General features: G+C 42.4%; 1 protein-coding gene and 1 pseudogene across 2 annotated transcripts in view; one reads left to right on the forward strand and one right to left on the reverse strand.

Moving 5' to 3' along the window:
• LOC112665493 (cationic amino acid transporter 3-like) overlaps positions 1 to 19,737 on the forward strand; it is an 81,464-nt gene that overhangs the window by 21,732 nt on the left and 39,995 nt on the right. The window lies entirely within an intron of this gene.
• LOC112665607 (cationic amino acid transporter 3-like) lies at positions 18,575 to 19,412 on the reverse strand (annotated as a pseudogene).

Raw genomic sequence — 19,737 nt, forward strand, 5'->3', positions numbered from 1 at the left:
AATGCTACAGAGAGAAGACTTTGTGCTTCTAATAATTACAACTGATTTTTAACTACTCTGCACAGAACAAAATGACTAGAAGAACTCACCACAAAAGAAAGAATCAGAAACAGTCCTCTCTCCCACAGAATTACAGAATTTGGATTAAAATTCGATGTCAGAAAGCCAATTCAGAAACACAATTATAAAGATACTGGTGGCTCTGGAAAAAAGCACAAAGGATTCAAGGGACTTCATGACTGCAGAATTTAGATCTAATCAGGCCAAAATTAAAAATCAGTTAAATGAGATGGAATCCAAACTGGAGGTCCTAACGACAAGGGTTAATGAGGTAGAAGAACGAGTGAGTGACATAGAAGACACTTTGATGGCAAGGAAGGAAACTGAGGAAAAAAGAGAAAAACTATTAAAAGACCATGAGGAAAGATTAAGGGAAATAAATGACAGCGTCAGAAGGAAAAATCTACATTTAATTGGAGTTCCAGAGGACGTCAAGAGGGACAGAGGGGCAGAAAGCATGTTTGAACAAATTGTAGCTGAGAACTTCCCTGATTTGGGGAGAGAAACAGGGATTCAGATCCAGGAGATAGAGAGGTGCCCCCTAAAATCAATAAAAGCCATTGAACACATCGACATTTAATAGTGAAAATTGCAAATTCCAAAAAAGAGAAAATCCTTAAAGCAACAAGAGACAAAAGATCCAAAAATTGTATGGGGACAAATAATAGATTAACAGCAGACCTCTCCACAGAGACCTTGCAGGCCCAGAAAGGGCTTGCAGGATATATTCAGGGTCCTAAATGAGAAGAACATGCAGCCAAGAATATTTTATCCAGCAAGGCTCTTATTCAGAAGAAGATCAAGAGCTTCCAAGATAGGCAGAAACTGAAAGAATATGTGACCACCAAAACAGCTCTGCAAGAAATGTTAAGGGGGACTCTGTCAAAGAAAGAGGAGTCCAAAGAAACAATCCTGATTGTCTCTAAAGTTTGTTGTTTGCCTAGCTAGACAACTTGAGGTAAATATCAGAGAAATCGACATGATAGTTCATTCATTGACAATCTTCATGTTTGTCATTCTGTGGGGACAGACTCCCCAACAATTATTTAACTCAACTTTCACTTTGAACAGTTCTATGTGGTTAGGATAAGAATTGCTCCTTAGAAGCCAGAGTACATCCCACTTCATGGGTTTACCTGTGGACTTGTGGAAGTGGTGGTTGGCCCTACTTTCCTCATGATTGTATGAAGGATGGACTTGTGGATGCCCATATCCCCAGATGAGTCTTCACCCATTTGTCAGTGATTCCTATCATTAGCATATTTTTAAGGCTAGTTATTAGGTAATGAGTTCTTCTGGACCACATAATCTAATCATTTTATTTAAGTCTCTGTCACATGCACCTCAGCATCATCTATTAAGAAACATGGGTCAGGAGGCACTGAGACCACTTTGTCAGTGCTTATCAGGTTATTCCTGGTGTCTGACCAGCATGCTTCTTGCTGGGGCCAAAGTCCACGCCCTGATAGATGTGGCCCTTAAAGGTCATCTTCCCAACTCTTCAATGTTGGAATCATAGATGAAGAAGGTTGAAAGGATAAAGGGAAGTGAACTAACCCAGAAAGAACTGAGCAGGCAGGAGCTGGGAGGAGTGACAAAGATGAGAAGGAAGGACCCAGAGGTTGCAGGGGGAAAATCAAAAGCCTGAGGAAGGAAGAGTAGAGGGAGTAGAATGTATAGAACATTATCCCTGACTCCAGAGGTGGTTATAGAAAGAAACAGACCTGGTGAGGAGGGAAAAGAGGACGAAGGGAGAGGAATGGGGAGGGAGGCAGACAGCTTTTCTGTAGGTAAACAACAGGAGTTCATGTGTGAGGGAGAAATCCCCAGAACACATGCTGTTTTGCTGTGGTAGGAGCCTGTTCTGGAAGGGACTTGAGACTGAAAACCTTTTCCCTGAGAGATGAGTCACAGGAGCAACTGCTCCATGGAGACAGGACAGGATAAACTCATATGAGGTGGAATGGAGGCTCAGGGAAGTTATTATCAATCCTCTTTCTATTTCCTATCTCCTAAGTAGTGGTTGAAAAGGGATAAAGTAGGGAAGCAAGGCAGTTCATGGAGACCATGATTCTGACTAAAGCTTCCCCTTCTCTCTCACCCTTAATCCAGTGAATACAGAGAGATAATTGAACCCTCTCCTATCCTGTATTTCCCATCTTCTCCTCCTCCATCTTTTGAACAAAGATCCTTGGGAAATCTGTCCATACTCACCCACATTAATGTCAGTTCAGGGACCAGACTGTTCCCTGGCCTGCCTTGAGCCAGGTGCCCTATCCTGTCTGCTTCAGAAAGGAGCCAGTAATGCTGCTGCCCAGTGAGGGAGAGACTCCAGAAAGGACCTCCAGCTAGGAACTAGAGTATCGGTACACCTTATAGGTTATGAACTCTGCCCTGGACTTAAATCTGGGCTCCCTGGGTTCACGAATCAGCTTCACCACTGCCCTGCCTACATGTGTGTTCTGGCCTCACTCCTTTTCATTTGCCAAGCAGTATTCATCCTTTTCCACCTCACTTCCCTGCACCCATAGCATGAAGTCCCTGGTCAGATCTAAATCCCATTTCCCCTCATCCTAGGTGCTGGCCCTAAGGCAGATGTTAGAAGATATACATTCTGCTTCAGGCACAACAAGTAGCCCAGTGGTGACAAAACATGGCTGTCTGACCACAGGGGCTCTGTAGGTACCACTCCTCCAAAGTGCCTATGCATCTCTGAAGGTAAGAAGTGTGTCTTGCTTATGCCCTGAGCAGGGAGAAGGAGTATATTTCTTCCTCCTACAGGAAGTATCTTTCAAACAAAGCAGTGTGGGATGCCTGGGTGGCACAGTGGTTGAGTGTCTGCCTTCAGCTCAGGGTGTGATTCCTGGGTTCTGGGATCAAGTCCCACATCAGGCTCCCACAGGGAGCCTGCTTCTCTCTCTGCCTATGTCTCTGCCTCTCTCCATGTGTCTCTCATGAGTAAATAAATAAAATCTTTAAAAAATAACCAAACCAATAAAAAATGCAGAAAGCAGTGTGAGTCTTCTGGGCACCGTTCTGGACTATAGAGCAGAGAGGTAGGGTTCCTCCTGAAGCAGAAGTACAGCCTGTACCCATGTGCCGGACACCGCTTGCCAAGAAGCCAGTCCCAGTGGGGTGGGAGAAGGCTGAAGAGAGGTGAGGGGCACAACTTCAATTAGAGGAACTCATGGTCACCTATGTAAGACCTTCTCAACAGTATGAGTGTCCTTCAGCGTGACCAAGAAGGGAAACCCCTTTGTTGGAAGGAGAATCACTACCCTTGAGATAGCAACCAAAACATGAAGCAAGCTCAGGAAAGTGTTATGGGTATAAAAGTTCCAGGTACCAGTGTCAGATTCCTCTTACCCATCCCCAAGCTCTCCTTAATGGGACCACTGCTCTGTAAGAGACAGAAACTAATGCTACTACCTGGTGCCAGGAGGAAGGGGCAAGAAAGTAATCAAGGGAAGACCCTAGTAATGACAGAGCTGGCTGAGGCTCCTGGGATACTGGTGGACTGCCTGCTCCTCACAGCCCAGGTTGTCTTCAGCCTTGGAGCAGGGATCCAAGAATGAAGGATATAGAGGGTGGGAGTCTCTAAAGTCACTCACAGGATATCTTCCCCTCCCCAAATGCCCAAAATGACCAGTTCCCCCAGGAAATACAGAGCCCACTGAGACTGAGGTGGAAGGTGAGAAGGTGTTTATGTGACAGCAAATAGCCTCTGTCTTTGTGAACTGCTGTCTGCATCTCTTCCCCAGCTCCTCACATCCTGGAGTATTATATCAGATCTGTATCCAAGTCTTTAGCAAGATGAAAACTCTTAACACTGTTTTGTTTGCCAATCCCTTAAGCTGGAGAAAAGAGGGCAGGGTCCAACCTGAGGCAAACGGAGAGCCCTGTCTTTGCCTCTCCTGGAGCCAGAGGATAGTTTGGGAACTTGGACTGAAAAAGAACCAAATCCTAAGGTTGGGTTGACAAACTGGTTCCCTGGTGGGAAGACTGCTATTCTCATTCTGTTACAGATTTTATTATTATTGCACTTCAGTTTAGCAATGGAACTAACTCATAATCATAATAAGATAAATATGATACAATGACCAAAAAGGTCTTTGCAAACACACCTATCTAAAGAAACTACCCTGTTATTCTTTGCTCTAAGATCGTATTTATTTCCTCCTGGTGTTCCTCAACATTCTCTAATTATTAGAACAATTGTTTTCTTGCCTTATGTCTATTTCCCTTTTTTGTATATTTTTATTGGAGTTCCATTTGCCAACATATAGCATAACACCCAGTGCTCATCTCGTCAAGTGCCCCCCTCAGTGTCTGTCAATTTCCTTTTTAATAGTCTATTTCCTAATAGGAAAAGCTCTATATTTGAATAGAGAAAGAATGAATGACGAATAAATATATGGAAATAGGTCTACTGGTGGGATAAAATTTCCTAATAATATGATCTATACCTGAAAGTATCATGTCCACACCTACATTAACAATAATATCCTTCATCAGTGTTCATAATGCCCCTACTCCTACATCTCAATTAATGGCATCTTTCCCCCACTGTATACCATGCATGAGAGTTATTCAACAATTATTCAGCTCTGTGTTAAGCACTGTACAGATAATATAAAAGTATACAGGGCCCAGTCTCCCCACTCCAGAAGCTTACAGGTGACTGAGGGAGAAAGGGAAGACACAAGGTAATCATATCTGTAGACTGTGTGTAGAGGGACAGCTCTGGTGAGACGGATATAAAGAACTCTAGGAGGTCAGAGGAAATAATTACTTCTGATGTAGATTAACCAGGAAGGCATGAGTGGGAGGTAAATTTTAAATTAGATTCTGATGATTTTGTAGGATTTAATTTTGAAGATTCTATTTACTTTGGAGATAGAGAGCACAAGTGTGTGAGGAGCAGAAGGAGAGGGACAAGCAGATTCGACCCTGAGCACAGAGCTCAATGTGGGGCTTGATACCAGGACCCTGAGATCATGACCTAAGCTGAAATCCAAGAGTTGGACCCTTAGCCAACTGAATTAACCAGGTGCTCCTTGTGCAGGATTTTAATAGACATTAACTGGTGGAATTCCAAGGATAGGACATGGCCACCGGGAAGGATTTCGTGACTTTGGGTATCATTTGATATTGAACTTCTGTCCATCATGAGAGAGTGAGATGCAAGGACCAGTGAAATTCAAGGTAAAATCTGCAGAAGCTGGAGGCTTTGAATAGGGAAGACAGGAACCAGGACCTGGGTCGCAGTTCAGGGTCCATTTATATCCACTTCTTTTGCACCTGATCATATTGAAGGAATAATTGTTCGTATGAGAGAGAAGCCCATTATGCCTCCATCTCTATGTCTCTCCTCTCTTCTTCCCCTGCCCCGAGTTCTTTATTAACAATGAAAAGATTTCTTAATCTCATTACTGAGAAGAGCACAAAGTACAGAAAAGCATATGCTACACAAACTAAGTTAGGTTATTTGCATCCCCAGGGAAAGAGAGAAGCCTCTCCTTCTTCCATCTCCAAAGCGCCACTTTCTTCCATCTTCTGACACTATATGTTCCTAAGTATCTGTATTTCCTACTTCTCTGGACAGAGATTCTGTTTAATGTCAGATGTAAACTTTGTCATACAAATCTCTCCTAAAAATGTCTCCTCAGCACTGGCATTGGAAGTTTCAGGAGGAGGGTGCTGAGCTGTGTCTGCCTTCAAACCACAAGCAGATCATCCTGCCTCCTGCTTCCAGGAGCTTTGTTTCAGGTTTTCTAAAGAAGTAAACAGATATTCAGTCTTCTTACTATCATTTTTTTTCTGTCACAGCTCATTACTTTTTTATGAATTGGTTTCACAAATGACCTGTTTCTCACAATCTCAACTCTAGATCCTTCATTGGTATAATTTTCAGTTCTTCTCTTTCTGGGATGGTTCAGAGAGCCTGATGTGGAAGGCAAGAAATAAATAAAATAGCTTCTCTTAGACCTTCCATGAGGGTATTTTAGGAGACAGGTGGTGGTTACCTGGGTGGTTTACATAGAAGGGCTGCTCTGTGTTAGACTAGAATTTAAAAGTCAGGAGGGGGAGCGGAGCAAGATGGCAGAAGAGTAGGTTCCCCAAGTCACCTGTCCGCACCAACTTACCAACATAACTTTCAAATAATCCTGAAAACCTACGAATTCGGCTGAGATTTAAAGAGAGAACAGCTGGAACGCCACAGAGAGAAGAGTTTGCGCTTCTATCAAGATAGGAAGACAGAAAAAATAAAAAGTAAAAAGAATCCAGTGGGGGAGGGGCCCCGTGAGGAGCAGGGCCAAAGCTGTTTGGAAAAGCCTCCAGGACAGAAAGCCTACTCCCAGAGAAACAGGAAACTTAAAAGTCTTCCCAGAGGGAAAGGTGCTTGCAGGGAGCTCGGGCAGGATCCCAGGAGGGGCAGTGGAGCCTCCAGGTCGCTGGGGTACTAACAGAGAGAAGTGCGCCCCCAGGGGGAGCTGGCATCACACACCGCAGGTGGACCACGGTAAAGGGCGGGAGCACAGGTCTACGGGGGCCTCGGGAGCAGCTCAGGTGGCTGTTCTGGGCAAAGGGGGCAGCGCAGCCCCGGGAGCGCAATTCCAGCAGTGCAGGCCCCGGATCCCAGGGCGCCAGGGGACACAGCCCGAATGCTGCGCTCCCCTCGGCAGGGTTGGAGGCCAGGAGAGCACAGGACAGTGAGGAAACTCCTGCCACTAGGCGCCCCTGAGCTGTGCAGATCAAGTCCCCCACCCCTGGAGCATTCAGGTCAGTGTGGACAGGGAGACTGTGATAGTTATTGTGGGAGATGATTCCAGGGCTGGAGAGGTGGCCGCCACCAGTCTTGTTGTTCCTCCATGTGTCACCTTGTCTCTGGGATGGATCAGGGCCACCAAGGAAGAGGGGCCTCACAGGATAAACAGCTCCCACTGAGCCATGCACCTGGCAGGGGGTGGGGCAGCTCTCCCAGGTGCACACACATGAGAATCAGCACAGCAGGCCCCTCCCCCAGAAGACCACCTGGAAGGACAGGGGAAGAGCAAGTACTAGACTCAGCAGCGATGGAAAGCTCCAGGGGAAGTCGAGGGATTTACAGTATATAGAACCAGAAGATACCCCACCTTGTTTGTTTTGTTTTGTTTTCTGTTTGTTTGTTTGTTTTTTCTTCCTTTTTCCAGTACAACTTATTTTTAGCCACACTACACTGAGCAAAATGACTAGAAAGAAGAACTCACCACAAAAGAATCAGAAACAGTACTCTCTCCCACAGAGTTAAAGAATTTGGATTACAATTCGATATCAGAAAGCCAATTCAGAAGCACAATTATAAAGATACTGGTGGCTCTGGCAAAAAGCATAAAGAATTCAAGAGACTTTGTGACTGCAGGATTTAGATCTAATCAGGCAGAAATTAAAAATCAATTAAATGAGATGCAATCCAAACTGGAGGTCCTAACAATGAGGGTTAATGAGGTAGAAGAACCAGTGAGTGATATACAAGACAAGTTGATGGCAAAGAAGGAAGCTAAGGAAAAAATAGAAAAACTATTAAAAGACCATGAGGAAAGGTTAAGTGAAATAAATGACAGCCTCAGAGGGAAAAATCTACGTTTAAGTAGAGTTCCATAGAACGCCAAAAGGGAGAGAGGACCAGAGAGCATATTTGAACAAATCGTAGCTGAGGACTTCCCAAACTTGGGGAGGGAAACAGGCATTCAGATCCAGGAGATAGGGATATCTCCCCCCCATATCAATAAAAACCATTCAAAACCTCAACATTTAAGAGTGAAAATTTCAAATTCCAAAGATAATGAGAAAATCCTCAAAGCAACAAGGGACAAGAGATCCCTAACTTATATGGGGAGAAGTATTAGATTAACAGCAGACCTCTCCACAAAGACCTGGCAGGCCATAAAGGGCTTGCAGGATATATTCAGGGTCCTAAGTGAGAGGAGCATGCAGCCAAGAATACTTTATCCAGCAAGGCTCTCTTTCAGAATAGAAGGAGACATAAAGAGCTTCCAAGATAGGCAGAAACTGAAAGAATATGTGACTACCAAACAAGCTCTACAAGAAATATTAAGGGGACCCTGTAAAAGAGAGAGGAGGCCGAAAGAAATAATCCACAAAAACAGGGACAGAACAGGTATTATGATGACACCACATTCATATGTTTCAATAATAACTCTGAACGTGAATGGGCTTAATGATGCCATCAAAAGGCACAGGGTTCCAGACTGGATAAAAAGCAAGACCCATCTATTTGCTGTCTACAAGAGACTCATTTTAGACATCAGGACACCTACAGCCTGGAAATAAAAGGTTGGAGGACCATTAACCATTCAAATGGTCCTCAAAAGAAAGCAGGGGTGGCAATCCTCATCTCAGATAAATTAGAGTTTATCCCAAAGATTGTAGTAAGAAATGAAGAGGGACAAAATATCATACTTAAAGGGTCTATGCAACAAGAGGACCTAACAATCATAGATATTTATGCCCCTATTGCAGGAGCTGCCAAGTATATCAATCAATTAAAACCAAAGTAAAGACATACTTAGATAATAATACACTTATACTGGAAGACTTCAACATGGCATTTTCTGTAAATGATAGATCTTCTAAGCACAACATCTCCAAAGAAACAAGACCTTTAAATGATAGATGGGACCAGATGGATTTCACAGATATTTACAGAATTTTACATCCAAACACAACTGAATACACATTCTTCCCAAGTGCACATGGAACTTTCTCCAGAATAGACCACATACTGGGTCACAAATCAGGTCTCAATCTATACCAAAAGATTGGGATAGTCGCCTGCATAATTTCAGACCATAATATTTTGAAACTTAAAATCAATCACTAGAAGAAATTTGGAAGAATTTCAAACACGTAGAGGTTAAAGAGCATCCTGCTAAAAGATGAAAGGGTCTCCCAGGAAATTAGAGAAGAATTAAAAAGATTCCTGGAAACTAATGAGAATGAAGACGCAACCATTCAAAATCTTTGGGATAGAGCAAAATCAGTCCTACGAGGGAAATACATTGCAATACAAGCATCCATTCAAAAACAGGAAAAAAATCAAACACACAAGCTAACCTTGCACCTAAAGGAACTGGAGAAAGAACAGCAAATAAAACCTACACCCAGCAGAAAAAGAGAGTTAATGAAACTTCGAGCAGAACTCAATGAAATAGAGACCAAAAGACTGTGGAACAGATCAATAAAACCAGGAGTTGGTTCTTTGAAAGAATTAATAAGATAGATAAACCATTAGCCAGCCTTACTAAAAACAAAAGAGAAAAGACTAATTAATAAAATCATGAATGAAAAAGGAGAGATCACCACCAACACCAAGGAAATACAAATGATTTTAAAAACATATTATGAGCAGCTATACGCCAATAAATTAGGCAATCTGGAAGAAATGGACGCATTTGTGGAAAACAACAAACTGCCAAAACTGGAAGACGAAGAAGTAGAAAACCTGAAAAGGCCAATAACCAGTGAGGAAATTGAAGCAGTCATCAAAAACCTCCAAAGATACAAAAGTCCAGGGCCAGATGGCTTCCCAGGGGAATTCTATCAAAAGTTTGAAGAAGAAACCATACCTAATCTACTAAATCTGTTCAGAAGGATAGAAAGAGGTGTAGTCAATCCCATTTATAATTGCACCCAAAGGCATAAGATACCTAGAAATAAACCTAACCCAAGATGTAAAGAATCTATACCCTAAAACTACCGAAAACTTCTGAAAGAAATTGAGAAAGACACAAAGAGATTGAAAACTATTTCATGCTCATAGCTTAGAAGAATTAATATTGTGAAAATGTCAATGCTACCCAGGGCAATTTACACATTTAATGCAATCCCTATCAAAATACCATGGACTCTCTTCAGAGAGTTGGAACAAATCATCTTAAGATTTGTTTGGAATCAGAAAAGATCCCAAAGAGCCAGGGGAATATTAAAAAGAAATGAAAAAAATAAAAAATAAAAAAATAAAAAAGAAAATGAGCCGGGGCCATCACAATGCCAGATTTGAGGTTGTACTACAAAGGTGTGATCATGAAGACAGTGTGGTACTGGCACAAAAACAGACACATAGATCAATGGAACACAACAGAGAATCCAGAAATGGGCCCTCAACTCTACGGTCAACTAATATTCAACAGAGCAAGAAAGACTATCCACTTGAAAAAGGACAGTCTCTTCAATAAATGGTGCCTGGGAAAACTGGACATCCACATGCAAAAGAATGAAACTAGACCATTCTCTCACACCAGACACAAAGATAAACTCAAAATGGATGAAAGATCTAAATGTGAGACAAGATTCCATCCAAATCCCAGAGAGAACACAGGCAACACCCTTTTTTGAACTTGGCCACAGCAACTTCTTGCAAGATACATCCATGAAGGCAAGAGAAACAAAAGCAAAAATGAATTATTGGGACTTCATCAAGATAAAAAGCTTCTGCACAGCTAAAGAAACAGTCAGCAAAACTAAAAAACTACCTACAGAATGGGAGAAGAGATTTGCAAATGACCTATCAGATAAAGGGCTAGTATCCACCATCTATAAAGAACTTATTAAACTCAACAGCAAAAAAACAAACAATCCAATAAAGAAATAGGCCAAAGACATGAACAGAAATTTCACAGAGAAGATATAGACATGGCCAACAAGCACATGAGAAAATGTTCCGCATCACTGGCCATCAGTGAACTAAAAATCAAAACTACAATGAGATACCACCTCACACCAGTGAGAATGGGGAAAATTAACAAGACCAGAAACAACAAATATTGGAGAGGATGTGGAGAAAGGGGAGCCCTCTTGCACTGTTGATGGGAATGTGAACTGGTGCAGCCACTCTGGAAAACTGTGTGGAGGTTCCTCAAAGAGTTAAAAATAGATCTGCCCTATGACCCAGCAATTGCACTTGCTGGGGATTTACCCCAAAGATACAGATGCAGTGAAACGCCAGAACACCTGCACCCCAATGTTTATAGCAGCAATGTCCCCACTAGCCAAATTGTGGAAGGAGTCTCGGTGTCCATCCAAAGATAAATGGATAAAGAAGATGTGGTCTATGTATACAATGGAATATTACTCATCGTAGAAATGAGAAATACCCACCATTTTCTTTGACATCGATGGAATTGGAGGGTATTATGCTGAGTGAAATAAGTCAATCGGAGAAGGACAAATATTATATAGTCTCATTCATTCAGGGAATATAAAAAGTAATGAAAGGGAAAAAATGGTAAAGGACAGAAAAATGAGTGGGAAATATCAGGAGGGTGATGGAACAGGAGACACACTTAACTCTGGGAAACGAATGAGGTAGTGAAAGGGAGGTGAGCAGGGGAATGGGGTGACTGGGTGATGGGCACTGAGGGGTGCACGTGACAGGATGATCACTGAGTGATATGCTATATGTTGCAAATTGTACTCCAATAAATAATAATAATAATAATGATAATGTTAATAAATAAAAGTCAGGAGGGAATTTTCTTATGGTTGCTGTTTCTGTTTCTCTACAAAACTTTTCTGATTGTAGCTGATGTATAGGGACTCCACAGCAGCCCAGCATCTTAGCCAGGAAATTCCCAGAAAGAAAACTCATTGAGGTACCCTTAAGAGAAAAAAAAGAAAGAAAAAATATATATCAGGGTTTGCTACAAACACTCCAAACAGGACCAAAGAAGGAAAGTACTCAGTTCTTATAGATGGTTGAACTCCTTTAGGATTTGTGCATGCACACACACACTCACACACACACACACACACCATCCCCCCAAAGTGTAACAACTATGCATATTTGCACTCAAATTCAAATACGTATGTCCATATATTAGGCACACGTATATGACTTACACTGAGTTGTTTTATGAACATATGCACCCAGCATCACCCCCTTTCTGAGCTCCTGACTACAGGGTGGGGTCCAGTAAGGATGAAGGAGGGAATGTCTGAGTAGAAGCTGCCTGTGTCACTGTGTCTCTGACTTCATGCCACAAAACACATAGAAATTATTTTTTTAAATTATTCACTATTTGGTATTACCTACTGCCTTTCAATGATCTCTATGAAATCAAGTTTATTCATCATCTATTCCTTACTGGGCTACTCCTTGCAGAATATGCTCAGGAGTAAGAGGCACCGACTTTGCTCAAACTTGGTACAAATCCAAGCTTCACTTTGCACAAATGACTTCACCTCTCTGAGCCTTACTTTCAACTTTTGTAAAAGGAGCATTAATAGTGACCTCTTTGAACTTTATATTAGGTAGATGATTATGGAAAGTGTTTGGACAAAGTATAGGGCATAGCACTCAGCACATGGTAGCTATTACTATCATCGTCATTGTGGGGGCACTGGAGATCTAAAGAAGTAATATGTAAAAGAGACGTTCTTTTCCCTGAGGAAGATTTAAAATACCATCAATGAAACAAGATAATAGAAACATGGAGAGAGAAAGTACACAGAAACCTGACACTCTTTTTTGAGCCCTAACATGCAAATTGTCCTCCTAAATCCAGGCCGTGTTTTTAAATTTTCCAATTTCAGTGTTTTAAGTTTTTTTTCTTCTGTCAATCATCATCCCATGCCTCACCACCTTACATACATCGCACATCCGCCCCAGCCTTTCATTTCAGGAGTGGACTGGAGAATTCTTTTGAGGAAAAGATTTTGAGAGTTTGTTGTGTACTTTTCACTGTTTCTGGGCAGGAGCCCATCTGAGGCACTCCCAATTCAAATGAGACAGCCGTGGGCATGACCAGAGAGCCTGTGCCTTCCCACTTACCCTGTCACCCTCTAATCTCAGAAAATTCTTCCTCAAGTTCCATCTCAGTCTGTTTTCCTTCAATATTGGCTTCTTTATCACTCGTTCTGATTGGGGATGATATACACAATCCTCAAAGGCTGCAGAAAATTCTCAAATGCTCACCTGGTAACCTTGTTCTATGGCCTATCACTCCAGGTCTCTGGATTATAGGCCTGATATTTTCTTATTAACCCATTAAAAGTCATCAAATGATCCCTTAAAAAGCTACTAATTTGGTCCCTACCAGGGTATAATCCTTTATGAGATCATTTGGTCACTCCTTAAGGCTTTTGAAAGATGAAAGTATCCTAACTTCTGGGACAGATAGTGAAAAGGACTCCCCTTTCAATCCTCAGACCTCCAAAGGCTCCTCAATTAGTATTTTCATACTTGATTAAGGGACAGTACAACCCTGAGGCGGGGCATGACTCATATGTAGAGGTAACAGAACTGGCAGTGGTCTCCATCCATGCAATACTTGCATCAGGGGAGCTCCTGAGGACCAGGCAGATTCCAGCGAGGGCACGGCAGGTATTTTCCCAAAGGAGGCAGAGTGCCAAACTCTCCATAGTGACTGATGTGGGAAGCCTGGGGACAGGAGGGCAGTCAGGGGCCACACTTCTCCCTCTTCCCCAATTTAGTTTCCGTAGCCTAAGCCCCTCTTCTTGTGCTCCCAATCTCAGACCTTCTATAGCATTCATCTGAGGCCAGACACCTCTCATCACTAATTTAAGGCCAGTGCTTCTCAAAATTTAAGGAGCATACAGGTCATTTGGGATCTTGTTAAAAATGCAGATTCTGATTCAGCAAGTCTGGGTTGGGGTCAAAGATTCTGCGTATCTTTTAGTTTAATTTCTTTTTAGGTAGGCCTCATGCCTAAAATAGAGCCCAACTCAGGGCTCGAACTTAGGGCTTGAATTCAAGACCCTGAAATCAAGACCTGAGCTGAGATCAAGAGCTGGATGCTTCAGAGACGGAGTCATCCAGGAGCCCCTTAGATTCTGCATTTCTACACAAGCTCTGAGGTGACACCCATGGACCATGCTTTGAAGAATAAGGATCTAGATAAGTGCAGCAGCTGCTACAAATGTCTCCCAGGAAGAGTCTGTCTGTCGACAACCTTCTGTCTGTCTATCCCCCAGATGGCAATGAGAATTATATCTCATCTCTTCCTGATTCAGAAGTCTCACTTAATGGCACAATATATAATATAAGCCTGCTCCTAAATTCCCTTAAAATGTGAGAACAGGGCAGCCTGGGTGGCTCAGCGGTTTAGCGCCGCCTTCAGCCCAGGGCCTGACCCTGGAGACCCAGGATCGAGTCCCACATCGAGCTCCCTGCATGGAGCCTGCTTCTCCCTCTACCTGTGTCTCTGCCTCTCTCTCTCTCTATGTCTCTCATGCATAAATAAATAAAATCTTTAAATAAAATAAAATAAATAAAATGTGAGAACACACATGCCTCAAGGAGTCTCATTCTTTTGTGACTCCTAAAGGTCCTTGTAACCTAGAAGTGCTGTCCTTTTCTTTTTCAATTCACCCATCCCTCTTTTATTTCCCAGACTGCTCCAGAGGCATCCTCCTCTAGGAAGTATCCCTTAACCAATACCTCTCTCTCAGTATCTACTCATACCTTCTTTTCCAAAGCAATGATGACTCCAACCCAACAGTTCCTAATTCCTTCTATTTCAGTGCATTTTCCTCCCTATTTGCTTTGTAAATACATTCTCCCCAAAGAATCTTAGATGTTCTCACAAGGTTTTTGCACCCGTCTCTGAAAAAAGCATCTAAAGGAGTTGGTAAGGGTATAAGTAATCCTTCCCCTAGTAGACTTCCCTGGAGTCACCTACTGTCTGTTGGGAAGATGAGAAATTCCACAAGAATGCAGCTTCTTATCCACCCCTCCCAGGCAGGCTCCATGCATAAATACAATAGAAAATCACTGGTCCTTCTCTCCCAACCATAAAACTGGCTGCTTCAAGAAAGATGCCTGTTGTGCCCACACTGGAGCCAGTTGCCTCTTCAAGGAACCCCTGGGGTCAGGTAGAGCCAGTTGGACAATCTATCCATTGCACTATTTTAGGCCCTATTCCAAATCCCATGGGAATAGGTGGAGCAGGATCCAGGGAAGTCATGTCTGCCATTCTCCAGCCCAGGGCTGTATTTTCCCTGCTGCTCTTTGAATGAAGAACACTATTCTTATGGTTGGGCCTAGAGGAAGGGGAGAACCTGCTCCTGGCCCTGAGCAAGATTCCAGTCTGATGGAACAGACAGGACAGTCACCAGAACTCAGGCATAGCCACACAAGGCAAAACTAGAAGTGCCTGGGTACAGTTTTAGATGCTGGGTACAGAATCTGATCTGGATGGAGAGAAATGCTACTTGTCAAGGAAGTATCCCAGGAGATAGTTGTAAAGGAGTAGCACAGTGCTAGCCTGAAGGAATGAAGAATGTTTGTTCCAAATAAATGTGTAAGGCTCAGTTCAACTTAACATGAATTTATTAAATGCTCCTATGTGCCTGCTCCCCAGCTGGATGCTCTGGGGGAGTGAACAAAAATACTCCTTACTTATAATCTACAATCAGGAACAAAATACAGAAAATAAAGACACACAGATGACTGTGGTATTTTTTTATTTCAGCTTTATTGAGGTTTAAGTGACATAGAAAACTGTAAATTATTAAAGTGTACATTGTGATTATTTAATATACACCTACATTGTGAAAAGATTCACTATGATTTCCTCACTGTGAAAGGATCAATGATATATTTTAATCTAAATGTTTCCCTTAATGAAAGTAAGTGTTCAAGGACATCTTTGTTTCCCTCAGTTTACCTTCCATGTAAAGAAGCTTCAGCTGGTGATTTGGTTTTCAAAGTGTGGTCCGTGTCCAGCAGTATCAGCATCTCCTTAGACCATGTGAGAAGTACAAGTTCTGGGACCCATCCAGACCTGCTGAGTTCCAAACACGGGGGCCGGGGCCCACCAATCTGTTTTCACAGGCCCTCCAGGTGAGATGACCCCTGCTTAAATTTGAGCACCACCAAACAGAGTACTGTGCCTGTCCTCTCCCCACCCTCCCTCTCTCACTGTGACATTGATTAGTGAGTTGAATAAATGACCCTGAATATGTCCAGTTCAGCCCCTTGCAGTTTTTTGTTGCTTTTCGTTTTGTATCCAGAACCACCCTGACCCCAAGACACATGCATTCCAACCTGTTCATATAGCAGAAAATCTTTAAAAAGCAGACTCTCTCCAGTTGTGGGAGCAGGGGTGCTCAGCACTACTTGTGATAAGGAGTAAGTCTGCCTATTCAATGATGTGGGGTTAGCGAGCCAATAAGGCTGAAGATATACAGCTAACAGTTTAATCATCTGTCTTTATGTCTCCATTAAAATTGGTTCCAAGCATAGGAGGAGAAAATGGCATGTTATTTATTGGCCCCCTGCAGCTCCAACAATGGGTTGTAGTGAGCAGTGGACAGGATGCAGATATAGATCACGTGCAATAGTGAGGCCTAGTTCAAAGAGTAACCAGACAGAAAAAAGCAGAGGGAATCCTAGCATTTTTTTAAGTAAATGTAACTTTAGAAATGATCAGTTCTGATCTCTCATGCTTGCAGATGAATATGTAGAGCTTGGAAGGGACTGGGAGGCTTGCCCAAGGTCACATCACTGGTTAGTGGTGGAAACCGACCAGGACGCAGGACACGTGGCTCTCAGCTGTGCACTTTCTGAGCAGGTGGATTAAAGCAGATAATAGTACAGAAACTTTAAAGTCCAAGAATCCAGATGTCACCAAGTAGAAGAACCAGCCCCAGGAATTTTCAGCATGGGCAGTGGCTTCAAAGCCAAAGAGCTCTGTGCTCAGAGGAAAGCTCTACTCCAATCCACCTGTCCATGCTCTGTGGCCCCTCACCCAGCCACGGCTCAGGCTACACAGCCTGCTCGGTCTGCTCTGAACACTGATTCATTTTCCTGTGCTTTTCCTCATGGTGTTCTCTCTGCTCACAGTCTTTCCCTGAAGCCCCTATGTGCCCAAATCCTGTCTTTCCCTAGAGGGAGCCAACTCCAATGCCATTCCTCTACAGTTTCCTCTGATCTCACGAATCAGTGCTTACCACTGTGCCAGCCACAAATGATCATCCTTCATTCTGAATTCCCAATATTTTGGGACAACAAAAGAAAACACTTCCTCCTTTGTATTACAGCTATGCTTTACTCTTTGGATTAGAATATAGGCTCCTTAAGGGCAGAGGACACATTTCATCTCTTTATTTGCCTTTTTCTAGTTTCTTTCATTTTTGAAGTATAATTAACATACACTATTGCCATATTATTTTCAGGTGTACAATATAATGCCAACAATTCCACATATTTCTCAGTGCTCATCAAGATAAGTGTACTCTTAATTCCCTTTATCTAAATCACCCATCCTTTACCCAACTCCCCTTTGGCAGCAACTCTTTGTTTCCTGTATTTTCGAAGGGGATATGTTTGTTTGTCTCTCTTTATTCCTTTTTTTTAAAAGGTTGTTTGATATCTTAAATTCCATATAAGAGTGAAAACATATGGGATTTTTCTTTCTCAGACTGACATATTTCAATTAGCATTGTACTCACCCAGTCCATCCATATTGGTACAAATGACAAGATTTCATTCTGTATGGGATTTTTCTTTCCCAGATTGACATATTTCAATTAGCATTATACTCACCCAGTCCATCCATATTGGTACAAATGACAAGATTTCATTCTTGCTTATGGTTGTATATACAGATAAACCACATTTTCTTTATTCATCTATTGATGGACACTTGGATTGCTTCCATATCCTGGCAATTGTAAATAATGCTGCAATAAACATAGGGGTGCATGTATCTTTTCAAATTTATGTAACTAAAAAGTTTTTGCACAGAAAAGGAAATCATCAACAAAACAAAAAAGCAACCTACAGAATGGGAGAAGAATTTACACAACCCAATACACACACACACACACACACACACACACACACTGAAACCAAATAATCCAGTTAAAAAATGGGCAGTGGACTTGAATAGACATTTTCCACAGGAGACATTAGATGCCCAAGAGACAAATGAAAAGATGCTCAGCATCACTAACCATCAGGGAAATACAAATTGAAGCTACAGTCAGATATCACTTTTTACCTGTCAGGATGGCTAAAAAAACCACCCAAACAAACAAACAAAAACAAAAAACATAAAACTAGAAAAACAAGTGTTGGCTGAATGTAGAGAAAAAGAAACCTTTGTGCATGGTTGGTGGGAATGTAAATTGATGTAGCCACTATGGAAAACGTTAAAAAAGAACTACCATATGACAAGTAATTCTGATTCTGCTACTGGATATTTTGCTAAGTAAGTTATACAGCCAACACTGGGCTCAAAGTCACCACTCTGGGGAGAGTCCCATGCCCTACTGATTGAGCTAGCCAGGCACTCCCTCCAGTAGTGGCCATGTAAGTACAGAAAAGGAAAACATTTTTTCAAGTTTATTTTAATAATATTTTTAAAAGCCAGTAAGCAGCTATAGACACAATTGAAAGTAGACAAGTTTTTGAAACAGGAGAAATAACAAAGATTCAACCATCACTCCATAATAAATATATCCTATTAATAAATAAATTCTATTCGTGTCCTCCATCAACATCCCATGGGGACCTAGCTATTTTTGTACTCAAGAGTACCCCCCATTACTGTGCAGGGGACCACACTGCATTCAGGTATGATAACGTCAAACCATATATGTACTGACACTGCTGGGTTCCAGTTTACAGTTTGGGCTCTAAGTGAAGTGAGGTTAAGGAACCAGGCTTGTGCTGGATCCCATAGCTGAAGTAGATAGCAAACCCAGCCAGCATCCAGACACCAAATAGGGCCCAGGTGCTAGCATTCATAAAGATGCTCAGGAGTGGGGAGGAGAGGCAGACTAAGTACCTTAAAGTGAAGGGGATGGGAGCTCTGTGGCTGTCTCCAGATTACCCTAGTGATCCCAGTGATGAGTACCAGGAGCAGCACAACCACTGTGATCCACAATGGGTTCTCAGAAAGCAGTACTGGCCACCGGGCCAGCAACAGGCAGAGCTGAGTCAGCAGCAGAACAAGGAGTGAGGAGCAAACAGAGACAATCTGACCAGAAAGTGGAGTGAGGGTGGGGCTGCCTGGAAAAAAAAATAGTCCTTGTGGAATCCGCTTTTCTGCTGCAGGTCCATTCTCCTTCTTCACCTGTGCTTCAATTCCCCCATTCCTCCTCTCAGTCTGGTACCTGAGGATGAATACACAAATAGTAACAAGGGAGTGAGGTATCAGGGACCCAATTGAACTGAGGTCCACAAGATCAGTAAATGCAAAGAAGAATGCCACAATTGCTACAATTATGCAAATGATCACGATGACCACAACCTGGGTGAGTATGCCAAAATAGGTCCTGGCAAGGACATGGAATAGAGATTCTCTCTCTCTCCCTCTGCCCATCATGCCCCATCCCACTCACACTTGCTCTCCTTCACTCTCTCTCTAAAATTAATCAATATATCTTTTTAAAAAACCCACTCACTTGTAACTCCAATAAATTTTCACAGGGAGTTATTTTTAACTCACTCAAATCATGGCCCAAATATTTTCTTTTTTTTAATAAAATAATTATTATTGGTGTTCAATTTACCAACATACAGAATAACACCCAGTGCTCATCCCGTCAAGTGTCCCCCTCAGTGCCCGTCACCACTCACCCCCACCCCCTGCCCTCCTCCCCTTCCACCACCCCTAGTTCATTTCCCAGAGTTAGGAGTCTTTATGT

The sequence above is a fragment of the Canis lupus genome, chromosome 27, assembly GCF_003254725.2.
Source record: "Canis lupus dingo isolate Sandy chromosome 27, ASM325472v2, whole genome shotgun sequence".
Classification (NCBI taxonomy): Eukaryota; Metazoa; Chordata; class Mammalia; order Carnivora; family Canidae; genus Canis; species Canis lupus.